The 14,760-nt window shown below is 48.3% G+C and overlaps 1 long non-coding RNA gene across 2 annotated transcripts; it reads right to left on the bottom strand.

The window, feature by feature from the left end:
- Nucleotides 1-1,339: 1,339 nt before the first annotated feature.
- Nucleotides 1,340-14,732, bottom strand: LOC121074992. Of its 2 annotated transcripts, XR_005822673.1 has the most exons (6): nt 14,603-14,732; nt 14,234-14,354; nt 12,458-12,541; nt 11,709-11,772; nt 6,280-6,433; nt 1,340-2,008 (listed from the first exon to the last, which is right to left on the bottom strand). It is a non-coding gene; the product is annotated as an uncharacterized LOC121074992 (long non-coding RNA). The 2 variants fall into 2 exon arrangements; XR_005822674.1 differs by lacking the exons at nt 1,340-2,008; nt 6,280-6,433 and adding an exon at nt 9,338-10,669.
- Between the last annotated feature and the right edge of the window lie 28 nt (nt 14,733-14,760).

Genomic DNA, 14,760 nt, shown 5'->3' with positions numbered 1-14,760 from the left:
AAGCCACGCCCCCACACCTCCTCAAGCCCCGCCCCCCGCTCCCCCCCTCCCGCCGCCTCCCTCCCCTCCATTTGCGCCTGGCCGGGCGCCGCGCGCCCCCCCCGCCCCCCCCTCCCGCCGGGTGCTCAGTCATTGAGAGGCAATAACACGGTGACGTCACCGCGGCGCGCGGGCAGCGCCCGGCTGCTGGCGGCGGCTCCGCGATGGGGGGGGGCGGGGAGGGGAGGGGGAGGGGAAGGGGAAGGGAAGGGAAGGGAAGGGGGAGGCCGGGGGGAGGCCGCGGCCTGATTCCTGTGTGGTAATGGGTGGTCGCTGCCCTATGGGTCGGCCTCCCTGAGGGCCTCCGTCCCCATGGGCCTCCTCTGTCCCCCTGGGTCTCCTCCAGCCCTTTGGGCCTCCAGCCATGTGGGCCTCCATTCCTCTGGGCCTCCTCCCTGCCTGTGGGTCTCCATCTCTCTGGGCCTCCACCCCTGTGGCCTCCACCGCCGCCACCCCATCCTTAAAATCCCCTCGATGAAGCCTGGAGGCTGCCAGTGGAGGCACGGCTGGTGCTGCCCTTCCTTGCCTCATCCCCGCCATGCACCGATGCGGACAGTGCACCCAGCGCCCCCAAAGCACCCCCTGTGTCCCCAAAAGAAGGAACTCCGAGGCCGCCACCACTCTGAAATAAATCATTTTCCCTAAATATGCCGAGTCTGTGTTGCTGTTGGTGTTGTGTGCACTGCCCGAGCCCAGAGAAGGCCATGGAGGGCAATACGAAGGCATTACCCGGCTGTGCCTTCCCATTCTGAGGACAGAGAATATTATAAATTTAATAGGTCTTCTTCATAATTCATAGCTTGCTTGTGGAAAAAAAAAAATCATAATAGCTTGGTGTGATATGTCAGGCATCTATAATTCATGGCGCTGAGATCACACAGCCGCCATACAGTGGGAGCTCGCGCGGCAGAGTGTGATGTTTGTAATTAATCTGTGGAAAGAGAAACAAAGGCAATAAACGGGAGGGGACAACAAGTGGGGCCAGATCCCGCCGCTCGCCCTGACAGGGAATAACACTCGGCCAGAAATCTTGAATATTTTTTGGCTAAAATCAACAAAATCGGCCAAAGGATGGGACAAGCAGTAAATCTATCAGCGGGCGGTTTGCGCATGTTCAGGCGGCTGGGCGGGCTTGGGCCCTGCAGCCTTTTTTTGGGCTACGAAGTGCCAAAAGGAGCTGGCAGCCTGTGTTTAGGGCATTATTGGCTAACGTTTCTGAAAATTTTGGCTTAACCAAAATAAATAAATAAATAAATAAATAAAAATGGTGCCAGGCTCCTCACACAAACTCATGTGTCGTGATTTAATCATTTTAATCGGATATAAATAAGGCACAGGGAGCGGAGGCATCACGGAGAGGCAGGAGTGACCCCAGAAGGAAGCCCGGGCCTCACTCCCAGCGGGCTGTGATGGAGCCCTTGCAGGGGTGCTGGAGGCCGGGGCCATTCGTGGTTTTGTTTGCTCATTTGCGACTCCCTCCAAAATAATTGGTTTTCTTTTGCTGCTCGCTTGTTTGTTTGTTTGGCTGCTTGCATTCTTTGGATTCAATTTCCCCTGCAATATGGCCTTAATTTGCAATGGTGAGGATCCGTGTTTATTTATGCGTTTATGTTGTTCATTCATTTAAAAGAAAAAAAAAAATTTAGTTGCCCCTGGGCTGCTGGCCCTGCAGAAGGACAAGGGCCCGGTGGGGATGCAGGGAGGTTTGGGGGCGCAGCACCGCAGCTCTGCTCCCCGATGCCTGCACAACCCCCGGGTTTTTGCAGCGAAACGCAGGGAATCGGGGAGCCCTGGGATGCCCCTGATCGTAGCATTTCTGGTCTAACCCAAGGCGGGTTCGGGCTCTGGAGTCTCAGTGATGCCCTCTGGTGACATGCGCCACGGGCAGCACGCGGGTCCTCCTCCTCCTCTGGGGCTGCGCCTGCTGGAGAAGTTGCATCAGAGAGCAGCTCTTCCTGCTCTATGGGTCCTTAGGGGAAAATAAGCAGAAACTGGGATTTTATCAGCTTCTTCAGCTTCTCAGACTCACAGCCTGCTAACCACCCTCTGCGGTGCCCTCAGCTGAACCCTGGCATTTTTCCTCATTTGGGAAATTGTTACGGGAACGTCTGAGCATTGCTGCCCCATGCCGGCGTGGTGGGTGCTGAGGAAAAGGGTCCTGGGACCCTCAGATAAGATACCCTGATGGACCGGTCCAGTTACTGCACAGCACAGCACACTGGAATTAATTTTGACTTTCACTGGCTCTAACAGTCATCCAAAAAGCATGTGATGGTGTTAATCCACCCCAAAGGAGCATTGTGGGGCCCGACACATTGTTGTGGGTGCAACGCTGAGAGCTGCTGGCACAAAAGGCTTTGTGCAAGTGCACATTTTTTCCCCTACGTTTTATTGGTTTTGCCTAGGAGCCTCATATAGTAGAGAAGAAGAGAAGCAGTACCCAACCCATGTCTAACAACTGGGCTAGGGCACCATTAAAATTTGCTGTTATTTTTCTGCATTATTTGCGTGTTGATATTCTGCGAGGAAAATAACCCAGAAGTCCCTGTTAGAAGACTAGGATGGGCAGACAGGCAGAAGAAGAGGACTGTGTCGTGACACTCTTTTTTTGTCTAGGGTCCACAACACAACATGAACATGGACAGAATTATCCCAAGCATCACATGTGAGCTTGTCTTGGATTTAGTGACTGCACAGATCAAACCTAACGTGGTGCTCGTACCCACTCATCATTTCGGGTTGGCCTCTGCACTCCCATCAGCTGCCAGGCTTTCAATACCAAGAGTCTTTAAATAGAAACGGGATGAAGGCAGGCACCTGTTTTTGTACCTGTCCCCTTCCTGCTCTGGATTCATACCCAAACTTCTCAGTTTAACCTTGTCTTTATGGTGTGCTGAAATCAAAAGGCTGATGCGAACAGCCTGAAACACCCGGGATTTTCAGCTCCAATCTGAACTGGAAGCTGCTCTCCCAGGCTTTGCAGCGCTCGCTATTTTTAGCTGCATGTCAGAGAGTTGAAGCAGCACGTGGTAAGATGTTATGACTCTTAAAATTACTGTAAGAATATTCCAGGGAATGGTACCAATTCATCAAAAGTGAGTTTGTCTCACGAGATAACTCTGCGACCTTTGGTGTTGTATTGCATTTATGGGTCACTGGCTATGAACGTTGCTGCAATTTCTTTAGCAATAACCCAGTGATTACGGAAAGGGAAGTAGCTATTAATATGGTAAAAGGCACACCTAAGCGAGGATGTTTACTTGTGGAGGCTGAGGGGGAGGGGAGGCACCCTTCAAGATGTTTTCTGTAGCTCTTCAGTGTCATCCTAAAAATAAAGACCTCTTCTCCCTTCCCCCAAGAGCGGACAGAGCATTGCAGCGGGGAAGCAGTGCCCTGGTATTTGAAGAGAAGTACGAGGTGACAGGCAGCAGGCGAAAGGAGGCCTTGAGGTGGCTGTGAAGCCAAGACCGACACTCACGGAGGCTGCAGGATGACCTCTTGTTAACACCCAGATACGACAAGTCTGAGCCGTGCCGCAGCATCCTGTAAGAAGTGGTGGATGGTTTCGTGACCGGTAGCATCTTCTGCAGCACCAACAGAGCTGCCCATGTCTGCAGCAAGGTTCTCATGACCTATGGGCATGAGAACCTAGGTTCTCATACCTATGGGCAGCAAGGGAAGGCCATGGGTATCCAGCCACAGCCAGTTCAGCTGTCAACGCTTTGCCAAGCTTCATTTCTGCAGGGAAGTCTTCTGCTCTGTATTTGCTCCCCTTGTGAAAAGCTGCTGTATCTAACAAGAAGCCCAGAGGTCTGCAGGACATACAGTCTGTCCAGAGGAGCACTGCCAAATGCAGGCACGGACAAAGATCTGAGCTTTAGGGACAAAGGCAGAGGGGTTTTACTGCCCCAGCCACAGCACTGAAGGGAAGGGATGAGCTGCGGCCTGTCCTGGTGCAGGAGGAGCTACCTGCTCTCCGTGCTCAGCAGGGTGGGCTGATTTATAGCCCCACATGCAGTTATGGCTTAATAATAACAATAAAGGTGGTTCTCAGGCATTCCAGCCCGGTACATCCACATCACCTTCTTGCCTGTGCTAACTTTGCTTCTGATTTATGGTCGCATAAGCAAGATGAAAATCAGTCGCCTCAGTTTCCAGACAGTCTGGAGCTAACCAAAGGGGAAAAAAGAAGAGGAGAGCTTCCAAAAATGGCCTGGGTTTATCTCTGCCTGCTTTCAGAAGCATCTGTTTTGGAGCTCTCGTGTTAGGCTAGCTCTAAGTACAACTGTCCCCACAGCTTTGTTGATAAATACTGAACTCCTGACGTCCCGCCTGGCAAGGGTTGTGAAGTTTCGTTGATGCAAAGCTCCTCAGTTTATTCTGTGCTGTGTAATCATCCAGGTTTCTGGGACTGTTCCCTGCAGGGTCTCCCTTCTGCTCTTAGTCTGGTCTTGCTCACCATACGGCTTCGTTTCTTCAGTCCTCCACTCATCACCACCTTCTTTCCAACCTCAGCCGTACTCTTCACATGTTTAGCTCTCAGGAGAGTTAAATCCTCACAGACTGCTAATGGTCCTGCAGCTAATCAGCTGCCCTCTGCTATATTTGTCACCTGGTTTGGGTCCTCAGAAGCCCACGGGGTCTGAGAGCCCACGGTCTTTCATAGCGTAACAGCGAGGATCTGTGTCTGCTTCTCCCATCCACCTCACAGGGCTTCATTCACCTGCTGCGACTGATGTGGGGAAAGCAATTAAACATTTATAGCCCTGTAGCCTCCTGGCACGTGGGTGGGCCGGCCTGCTGTCTGACCTACATAAACTGTGACTTGGCTGCGATTTCGCCGCCACCTTGGCGCAGGCCCCAGCCTGCTCGCCCACAGGCCTGTCCGCGTCCTGCACCACTCAGACAAGTCCCTCGGCAACACAGGAGGCAGAGCCCTGCCCGTGCTGGGGCTCCATTTCTCACTTATATCCCTGGGGTGGCAGAGGTGTGTGTGGGCCTGGTCCTGGGAGATGTCCTGGCTGACCACCACAGCTCCTCCTGCTCGCAGTGGTGGTGTTTTTGTTGTGCTTTTTTAAGCACTGTTCACCTGGCGCCCCTCCTGCACTACAGCAAGCCGTGTGGATAAGAATTAAGTGACTTTGGGCAGCCTAAAGTCTGCTCTATCCACTTCATCTTCAGCCTTAGTTACCTCCTGGTAACTAATGGGAACGGGATGGTGACCTGCTTTTGGGTCGCCTTTGGGTTGCTGTTCTTCTTTGTGATGCTCTCCCCTGCTGAATGTGGCCCGGGCAGCTCTTGGCCCTCAACCAGCAGCACGGCTGGAGCAGGAGATCTGGATGTGCTAGTAAACATTTTGTAGATGGAAAATAAATCCATCCATCTCTGTAAGAAATGCTGCCCCCAAGAGAAATTTCTGATCATAGGCAAGGCTAAGTGCACAGGCACCAGCGACTTCACCACCAGCATTGATTATTTCATTATAAATTGCTCACTTGCTTTTTTACGTTTGCTTCTGTGCAGAAATGAAACGCCAGCTACTGAAAATAACAACTGATACACAACCAAAAACCTGACTCGCACATGAAAACACTGGATCTTCCAGAGGGGCTTTCCCGCTGTTTAAGCTCCTTTGAACTTTAAAGTACGAGCTCCATCAAGATTATAGAAACGTGCTGCCTTAGCTGCTGGATTTTTCACTGTGCCAAATGGGAGCCAACTTCTCAGAGGCTGATGGAGAAGACCAATCTCCATATTAACAAACAGCCCTGCACCAACACTGTTGATTAATGTCAGAGATGAGGATGTAGATGGAGAAATAAGGGGCTTTCCAAATTGTAAAATGGGGAAAAGAAGCCAGTTTGCTACCTCAGACTGCTCTGATATATGCACAGCAGACACGTTAGGATACTCAGCAGTGGCCCCTCAGTGACACCGAACTCACTGGTGGCCTCCTCCTTGTTCTGGAGTGGTTGTTTAGTGGAAAATAAAAAGGATTGTTTACCGAGAGTCTTTCGCACAAAGCTCATGGCCCCATACCTACATGGAAATAGCCGGTGTTCAGACACCACTAGAGAGGATTTTCCTTTGTGGGGCTGGTAAAGGGACTGGGGAGAGGCTGGTGGACGCTGAGCGTGGAACACGAGCATGGGGAATGAAGGGCAAAGAAGAGAAGGCATGTTGGTCCTTGACCCTGAGTTGAGGCGATCTGGGCAGCTCTGCTGCCCTTGTATCTCTTACCTGATGGCTTCAGCAGTGGCTGGGGGCCAGCAGAAGACGTCCAGGGCCATGATGTGAGGCCCAGGAGCAGGGCACAGGGCTGATCCTAGAAGAGCTGCTGAGCTTTGCGGCTTTCCACAAGGGTGGTGTGACCTTCTTCGCCCTTGTGGAGTGACTAGAGAGGAAGAATATATTTCACTTTTTCTCAATATCAGAATAGACTAGCTGGTTTCTTGGGGTCTTCTCTGGGAAGGGGGAGATTTCTCTAGGAAGCCAAAATTTGGCCCATTAACATTTTTTATTTTCCTAAACTCTGAGCTGAAGATAACTGGAGAAAAAAAAAAAAAAAAAAGGTTGTGTAGTGGTGTGTGACTAACTGCAATCTTGCACTGAAGCCAAACCAGGCAACTCTAATGGCACAGACGAGAAGCTGCCACCTAGGTAGGAAATTTTTCTATTTGCTTCCCATGGCCTCCTGCCCGTGCTGAGCCCTGTGCAATTGCTGACAGCACATCTGCTACGGGGCTGGATTTACACCGCCTCATTCTCTGTTTATAGGGGTGATTCATCTTTGGAAACATTGGCTACTGGATGCCGTTAGAGGGATATTGCCCGCGATGGTGCGCTCTATCGTTCATTCTAACCTTTGATTTTCTGGGTGACATCGAATGATGGCAGCGTTTTTTATGATCACCTGCATTTGTACAGGCAAGTACAAGACTGTGCAGGTAGGTGGGAAAGACTCTGTGTCTCACTCTGTAGAGAGGAGGAAAACAACTCCTTGGAAAAAGAACATAAGAGGGAAAAAAAGGCACAGTCGAGAAAAACCATCGTCATTTTGCACAGACACTGGTATAACCTCATGTTCCCCACAAAACATATTTCCCTCATATTTCCACGTATCAGGTTTTGCCTATGAATACTCATGAGGCACAAATCAGAGCCTTTAATCCATGATTAGTATGTTGCCCCACGCTCAGCGGTTGCATCATGATTTGCTGTTATTGTTGAATGGATGCTGTGCTATTTAATTGTTTTTTGCTTAGTGATCTGTTTGCTCTGTTAATATTTAATTCTCTTTTTCCATCCTTCTTTCTACCCCCAAAAGGCCTAAAGAATAGGAAAACGTCTTTCATTTTCTCAGGCTTCATGTGCTATTGTAAGAAAATACCTATTCATAATCTGCTGTACGTGATAATGATGACATACAGTCATAAAGCTGGAATTTTTAAGTGCTTGCCACTGCTGCTTTATAGCTGAGAGAAAAAAAAAATTGACCTGATTTGAAGTAAAGCAGGTTAGTGTGCTTTATTTGCCTTTTCCAATGGTTCGGATAATGAACAAATTGTCATCTTTACATATCCTCTGCCAGACTCGGAGTTGAGTGCTGCATGCAAGCCTGAATGACAGTAAACAACGCGCTGCCTGGTGCTTTGCATGCCACGCAGAGGTGAATTCATGAGAACAAATTAGACCTTTGATTGATCCTTTAAACAAAAAGAAAGGAAAACAGTAACAGTAATTTATATGAGCTCTAGCTGCATTGCATTTTTTATAGTGATCAATATTCTGGGCATTGTGAACAGCAGCTTTACATAATAAATAGCTGCATTATGCAATGCTAGTTAAATTTAGAAATGGTTATTTTATTACCTTCAGCGGACATAAAAGAGAGAGTGATAGAGCCGGAGCCCAGGGCTGCTGGTGTCTGAGGATGCGGGGACCAGCTGGGGCTGGCAGGAGGTGAGCGCAGCCCCGGGGGGCTGCGGGGGGCCTGGGGGCTCTCGCACCGCCTGCGGGGTGGCCCCCGCGCCGAAACGCGGCGCGCTCGGCAGCCAAGCATCTCTGCACAATAAAGGGGAAGATTTATGATGAACGAATGAAATGTGCTACTTTTGTTCTCCCTGGTGTCCCTATAAAGCTTTTGTTTGACAGGCTGGTTGGGCTCTGGTTTGCTACAGGCTCTGCTGTGCTGCTACCGGCTGCTCTGAGACCGGTTGTGTGCGGGCTGGAGATCAATTATCTTCCTACTAGGGATAAACAGGGTTTTCCTCTTTCCTCTCTAGTAGCGTTTGCTATTATCCTGGAGAAGAGGATCCCTTTCTTTTCCTTCCCAGCCACACGCAGATGGGTTGCTGAAGGGTGGGGATGGAAGAATTCAGATTTGCTGCATTCATCTTAATAGCCCGCTCCTCTTGCAGCCTGCTGCTGCTAACTTAGCGTTCAGTGCGCTGCCCATTTACAATAGGCTGGAAGGATGAGCTCTTTTGTTATAAATAATTATGAGACATCTCAATCCAATAAACGCATTGAAATGAGAGCCTCTGAAAATGTGAGTTTGGAAAAATACAGCTGGAGAAGGAAAGTCGCATTGTGAAATCTTCAGCTGAGCACCACACTTGGTTGGCTGTTTCATAACACACAGGGAGCTCTGATGTGGGAAACAACAGGACTCTAATTAGGACATCAGGGCTGTGATGTTGCTCTGCTCACAGCGACTGGCACCCATTTACCTGGAGGCTGAGGCGCTCTCGGGAAGGCGGGAGCCAACCCGCTGGTGGAATTTGTGGGTAGGAGTTCGTACGGCACTGAGGCTACAGAGCTCCGAGTTAAAGGTTAATCCAAAGCAGCATCAAACTGAAGTTAAATGCAGATCTAGGTCATCACTTTACCAGGACAACCGTTGGGTTTTTAATGGACTGAACCAAAATCCTGATTCGGAAGAGAGTCCAGCTTTTCAAGAATATCGATTGGGATCGATATTGGGAATATCTCTAATATTTACACGGATTTGCTTTTTCTCAACTACAGGTCACACTTAGTACAAACAAGAGTCTTGCCCAGCATCTGTTGTGCCCGTGAATTTTCAAACTATTGAGCAGCACATAGTGGCTCCAGAGAAATCATTAAAGATTATTTAGCTGAGCTGCTCTGAGAGGTGAAGAGTTAAAGCTAAATCCCATTTGAAAGTAAACTTTGGAAAAGCAGTGAATTTTCTCAAAGGCTGACTGCTCTTGATTTACAAGGAGTCCTGATCCCAGTCCTGATTTCAATTAAAGAGAAATCCTCAGGCATTTCTGCAGTTTGGCGTCGTTCTTTATTCCACATTGTTATATATTGAGCAATAAACAAAACAAACAAAGACTGTATTCTGCAATGAACTACATACGTCCTGTGCAATCTTGGCAAAATCAATAGGTCAGAGTCTGGCCTTGGATCGTCTCAGATCCGCTGTCAATAATCCCTCCTGCTGCAGTGGAATTTACATCAGTGTAAGTAAAAGCAGAATACTGAGACACAAACCTATCTGTATGTTCACCTAAATGAGAGAGAGGGAACAAAACACCGTAGACTCTACTCCTCTGTACAGAAGGAGAAATAAACAAACAGGTAGCTGGCATTGTAAACTGATTTAACTGCCAGGCCTCCAAAAACCATGACAGTATGCCTCGAAGAAAGCACATTAAGCCAAGCTGTGGGATCTTTGCTTTCTACTCGTTGTGCCTCTAGGTCCTGGTTCCCCACCTGGGTCTGCAGCTCCTGGGGCTGTGCAGCGGAGGCCGAGCTTGCAGGCAGCAAGCACCACGTCTTTAAATGACAGGGATGCGGTGCTACCTCGGGAGAGAAAGGAGGCAGGGGCTGGGGTAAAAGCAGCTCAGCCACGGCTCTGATTTCCCCACAGGAGCTTGGTGACACTGCAAGGGGGCGGGTGGGCTCAGTGTCCCCACTGCCAGCCTGTCCTTCTGCCCGAGGATGGCATCTGAGCCTCAAGCCCCTGCTTAGCACTTTCCCGGAGTGATGAAATATTCAGATGGCAGATATTTTAATGCCTCCCTCTATTTCTGTTGCAGCCGAGTCTTGTTTTTAAATAGATCAGATCCTCATCCCCATTCAAGGCAGCATAAATCAGGAGGTAATCCAGACAAAGTCACCTGGCTCTACTGAAGCCCATAGAAAAGCGTTTGTAGGAGATTGCAATCACAGAAAATGCTCATGGCACTGGGTGAGTGAAACCGTGCTCCAGAGCCATAAATATCATAACCTGCCTTTGACGTGGGCCCTTCAGATCTCCCACCCTTTGTTGCAGCCTGGCCGGAGCTTGCCCAGCGAGCGCATGAGGCTCCATGCACCCTTTCATCCTCCCCACATGCTTCTTCCTAAGTCTTCATTTGTATGCACACGCTTTGTAATCACTCATCCTGGCCATAAAACCTACAGGATTTTAAATTGAACTGAAGTCCCGAATGCTTTAAAAGAATTTATGTTGCATAATTGTACTGGTTTGCCTGAAAACAAACAATGATGTATGGCTAAAATACTCTCTCGGGGAGATGACTCAGATCTTTCCTTGTGGCTCAGACCTTGCTTGGCTGCTGATGGTGCAACTTGTAATCTCTCCTCTAGATGCACGCTGAGGGAAGACAAACAAAAGAGTAATGTGCAGAGCAGAGGGCATAGATGAGAAAACACGAGTTATTTGGAGCTTTTGGAGACACTCGATGCTTTCATTCGTTCTGAATCAAGGCAACTTTGGAGATTATGGAAAAGAAAACCAGACCCCATCGGCATTATGCAGCAACCTGCCCTAGCAGCTGTGTGCCTGGTGAAATCTCTTGTGCCTGGGCATCCATCACCAAGGGCATTGCAGGCGAGCCCGGGCACCTGGGCTGCTCTGTCTGTGCCATGGGTGTGCTATGTTTGTGCCATGTCACCAGCTGGTGGGGGGTTTGCTGTCACTGTTGTCACTTCAAACATCTTCCCATACTTTGTTTTCTGTAATCATGGTTTTACACCACACCTAACAAAACACTTTAGCCACTGTATGAAAGGTTTAACCTGTCGTTAAAAAGAGACAGCCACCTCCTCCCCTTCCTCCAGTTTGACACTGGCAGAGAGAGAGCCCTCACAAGCCCCAAGATCGTCATCTGACTCTTGGTAGTTAAGTTAATTTTTCAACCAAGGTTCAAAAAGATCTATGAACGCTTTACTCTGTGGATACGACATTCAGCCAGTGCCTAAATGTCAGGAATGGAAGCCCAAAACAGGAGTGAGAAGGATCAGAGCCACCTCACTGAGTACAGTTCTAAAGGCCTACGTTTGCTTGGTACATATGTACAGCCCCGGTTTGCAGAGGTGGCTTTGCAGATTTGGGGATTTTGCCGTTTTTCTGCAGTTTGCAGATTTGGGGATTTCCATTCTGAGCATGCACTAAAACCGCAGCTGCTGCTGTGTGTGAGCAGGCGTTTGCAGGATGGTGGCCCCAGGTGGATCTGGCTGTTTCGTTCAGGCATTACCAGCAGGGCAGAGGACATCTAAGGGGCTGTTGCTCCCCGCAGCCCTGGAAATGCAATGCGTGCTGTGGTGTAACCTGATGCACTTAGAGCAGTGCACCCCGCAAGCTCCCTCCACCCTTCCTTTTTCTAAAACAAAAATAACAGCTCTGAAGTTACCATTACGGAGTGTCCTCAAGTAGCAAGTCTGCCTTCCATTCCAATCAAAGCAAAGCCGAGCAGTCTGAGACCATCAGTTTGCAAAGAAAGAGCGTGAAAAATAGTAAAAATAGGAAAAAAAAAATTAACTTCATAGCAAAGAATAAAATAAGAAACTTTTCTTTTTTCTGAAGGCAGTGCCAAGCATCAACAGGGAACATATCAATTCGTAACAGCTGTGGATAGCTATTTCTATCCCAGACTTCAGCAGATTAATTGGGGGAGCATGGTAAAAGTTAACAGATCTGTGTCCAGCAAGGTTAATTCTGAGGTTAACAGAACATGACGCAAAGCAAATCAGCCGGTGTTTTTCTCCCTCGCTATGAGCAGTGTAATTGCATTACTGCTACCGGAAGGGTAGTCAGCTCTTCTCAATCTGTGGTCTGCCACTGTGGAAGGGGCAACCTGTGAAAAACAGGTTTTCTTTACAAACATACCCTCCTGCCTTTCTCATTCAATGCCTACATAACCACTGTGATGAAGGGGTGGTTGCTAATATCACAACTGCCTCTGGTCCTGTTTTGTGTCTATCATTCCTTTCTGTAAGTTCGGTGACTAATTTTTGTGCAGTTCAATTTTTTTTTTTTTTAAGACGTCAAAACCCAAAAGGGCTCTTAAAATCTTTTCTAGCAGCAGTTGTGCAAAAATGCTTATGGTTTTTGCTTCCACCTTGCCTCATCTCCTGTTCCAAAATGATTTGCGTGGCTCACCCACTCCGTAGCGCTGCCACCAATGGCCGAGGGATGCCGCAGTGCTTTTTCCAGAGGACTTCCAGTCTAAACGCAGCCAGCAGTCTAAAAAGGGACGAAAAAAAGATGCGCAATGCAGAGACTTGCAAATGGCCCTGTGGGAACGTGGTGGCAGAGAAGAATCTCCTGATTCCTGGTGCAGTGGACTGTCCTGTCCCGGGGGCCTGTAGCCAGTTCGTGCTGGCCAATTTTGACGTGCATCATGAGAAATTGTTTCATTTCCTGACTGTACAAGTGTAGCTCACAGAGACATATTGGCAGTGGTGATTTAGAAGTCAAATTAAAAACATTCCGGCTCAGCTTTAGACAGATCGATCTAGAATAGGGCTAATGATGTACTTTCGTAATGCGCTTTGAGAAACCCTGCTTAAGATACCTGAGTAAGTGCTAAGTACTATTAATAGAGCTGATGGGATAAGTTCAAAACTCTTCCCCAATGAAATACATGTTTCCATCAAACTGCTTTCAAAATTGTGCATGTTCCCCTAATGGGTAAGCAAGTTTAAAAAAAAATAAATTAGAAAACAGAAAACATTGTGAAATATATACATATATATATTTCACTCTGGAATGTCTTTTTGGTTTAATTGTTGCTTGTATTTTATAATTGAAAATAAAAGAGTCTCAAAAAAAAAAAAATATATATATATATGCTTTGACCTTCTTCCCTTTATCTCTGAGCAGAATTTTGGAAATTTTATTCTGACTTGAGATGAAGCCAGACGTGAGGGCCTCAGGCTCTGCAGTGCAAGGTACGTGTGCTGCGGGGGCTCCCTTGGGGACCTGCGCCCCTGCTCCAGCACGGAAGAGAGAAGATGCTTCCAGCCTTGTATTCACAAGTCTGACTCAAACTGCCTTGTGATTGCTGGAAGGAATATGAAGACTAGTTCGTGAACTTAAAATAATGTTGTTCACTTCTCTCCAGCTATTTATAAACTGCCGGGAGGATTCATGTTGCAGCCCGCTCCAGCAGGATCTTGCTTTCCTAAGTGTCCCAGGAAGTGAAGGAAAATTCTCCCCCAAGCCTGCATGCGGCTACCTTTCTGCCATCTCGGATAGCAAAACTGGGGTGCAACAAGACTGTACACCCATACCCACATATTTGGGTGCCTTGGCACATCATATGGTTGCAAGATAGCCCAGGGACTCAGCGCTGAGCTGTCATCTACATGCAGGGAAGAGGAAGGAGGGGACACCCCTAGTTCTCCTGCCCTCATGCAATGCAAAGGCAGGGAGCGAGAAAGAGCCTTCCTAGAGTCTCTTTCTCACAGAAACGCAGCTTCAGTTCTCCAGCTGTCCCTGGTTAATCATCATCTTCATCAAGAGGGAAATGAGGATCTGAGCCGTGACTCAGAGCCACATCCCCATGCCTGGCCTCCTCTGAGGGAGGCAGATGATGTGCTGTCCCTTCCTCGGGGCTGCCGAGTCCAGAGGCACAGACATAGCAGGGTTTTAGGGATGCTGGCCTTAAGACAGACCTTCAAAAATAGTTTCCTCAGATGTTACCTTGAGCGGTTTCTGTGTGTATTCCTGCCAATGAGCTGTTGTTAGAATATTTGTGGAAAATAAACTCTGGAGAGCCATGAGCAGAGCCAAGCAGATTAATTTAAGACAAGCAAATATTTGTGGGAAAGTTTGTGTTTGTTTGCACTATCCACCCAACTCTATCACACAGCATTTTCCATGAGTACATGACTTTGCTGAGGCACCTTTTGATCAGCGAGATAAATCAATTACTGTGTGTTCACTTCTGTTTTTCAGCTATGAGGCACTAGCAGAAATGCTGGTATTTCCTCCAAGAAGAATTGGTTTTGGCTCCGAACTTCACTTGAAGAGTTAACATTTCTCAAGCCATGACCTCAAAACCACAAATAGAAAGAAAAATAACGTAAGATAGATGAGCACAAAGTTCTGGAAGCTCTAAAGGGTAAAAAACAAATTTCAGTATGTTTTGTAACCATCCTCTTAGCTAAGGGAAAAGGAGATGTTCATGAAACTGTGCCCTCGAGCCCACAGAAATGTGCTGGGTGAATCACAGGCACATGGCTCCCTGTGGGATGATGGCTGGGGCTCCAGTCCTCCAGCTCAAAGGAGGACTGCACCTACCTGAGCCATCTGAGCACGAAAGCTGGTGTTGGATGCCAGCAAAGCCTCCTGGACCCGTCCCTGGACCCTACCAGTTCTCCTTCCCATGTGCAATTCAACAGGCCTTGAAGCTCATTGATATATTTTTTTTCCAGTGAAAATCGCCTGATGAAAAGAGA

The sequence above is a fragment of the Cygnus olor genome, chromosome 9 (assembly GCF_009769625.2).
Source record: "Cygnus olor isolate bCygOlo1 chromosome 9, bCygOlo1.pri.v2, whole genome shotgun sequence".
NCBI lineage: Eukaryota > Metazoa > Chordata > Aves > Anseriformes > Anatidae > Cygnus > Cygnus olor.
This window is presented reverse-complemented; position numbering and strand designations above follow the sequence as displayed.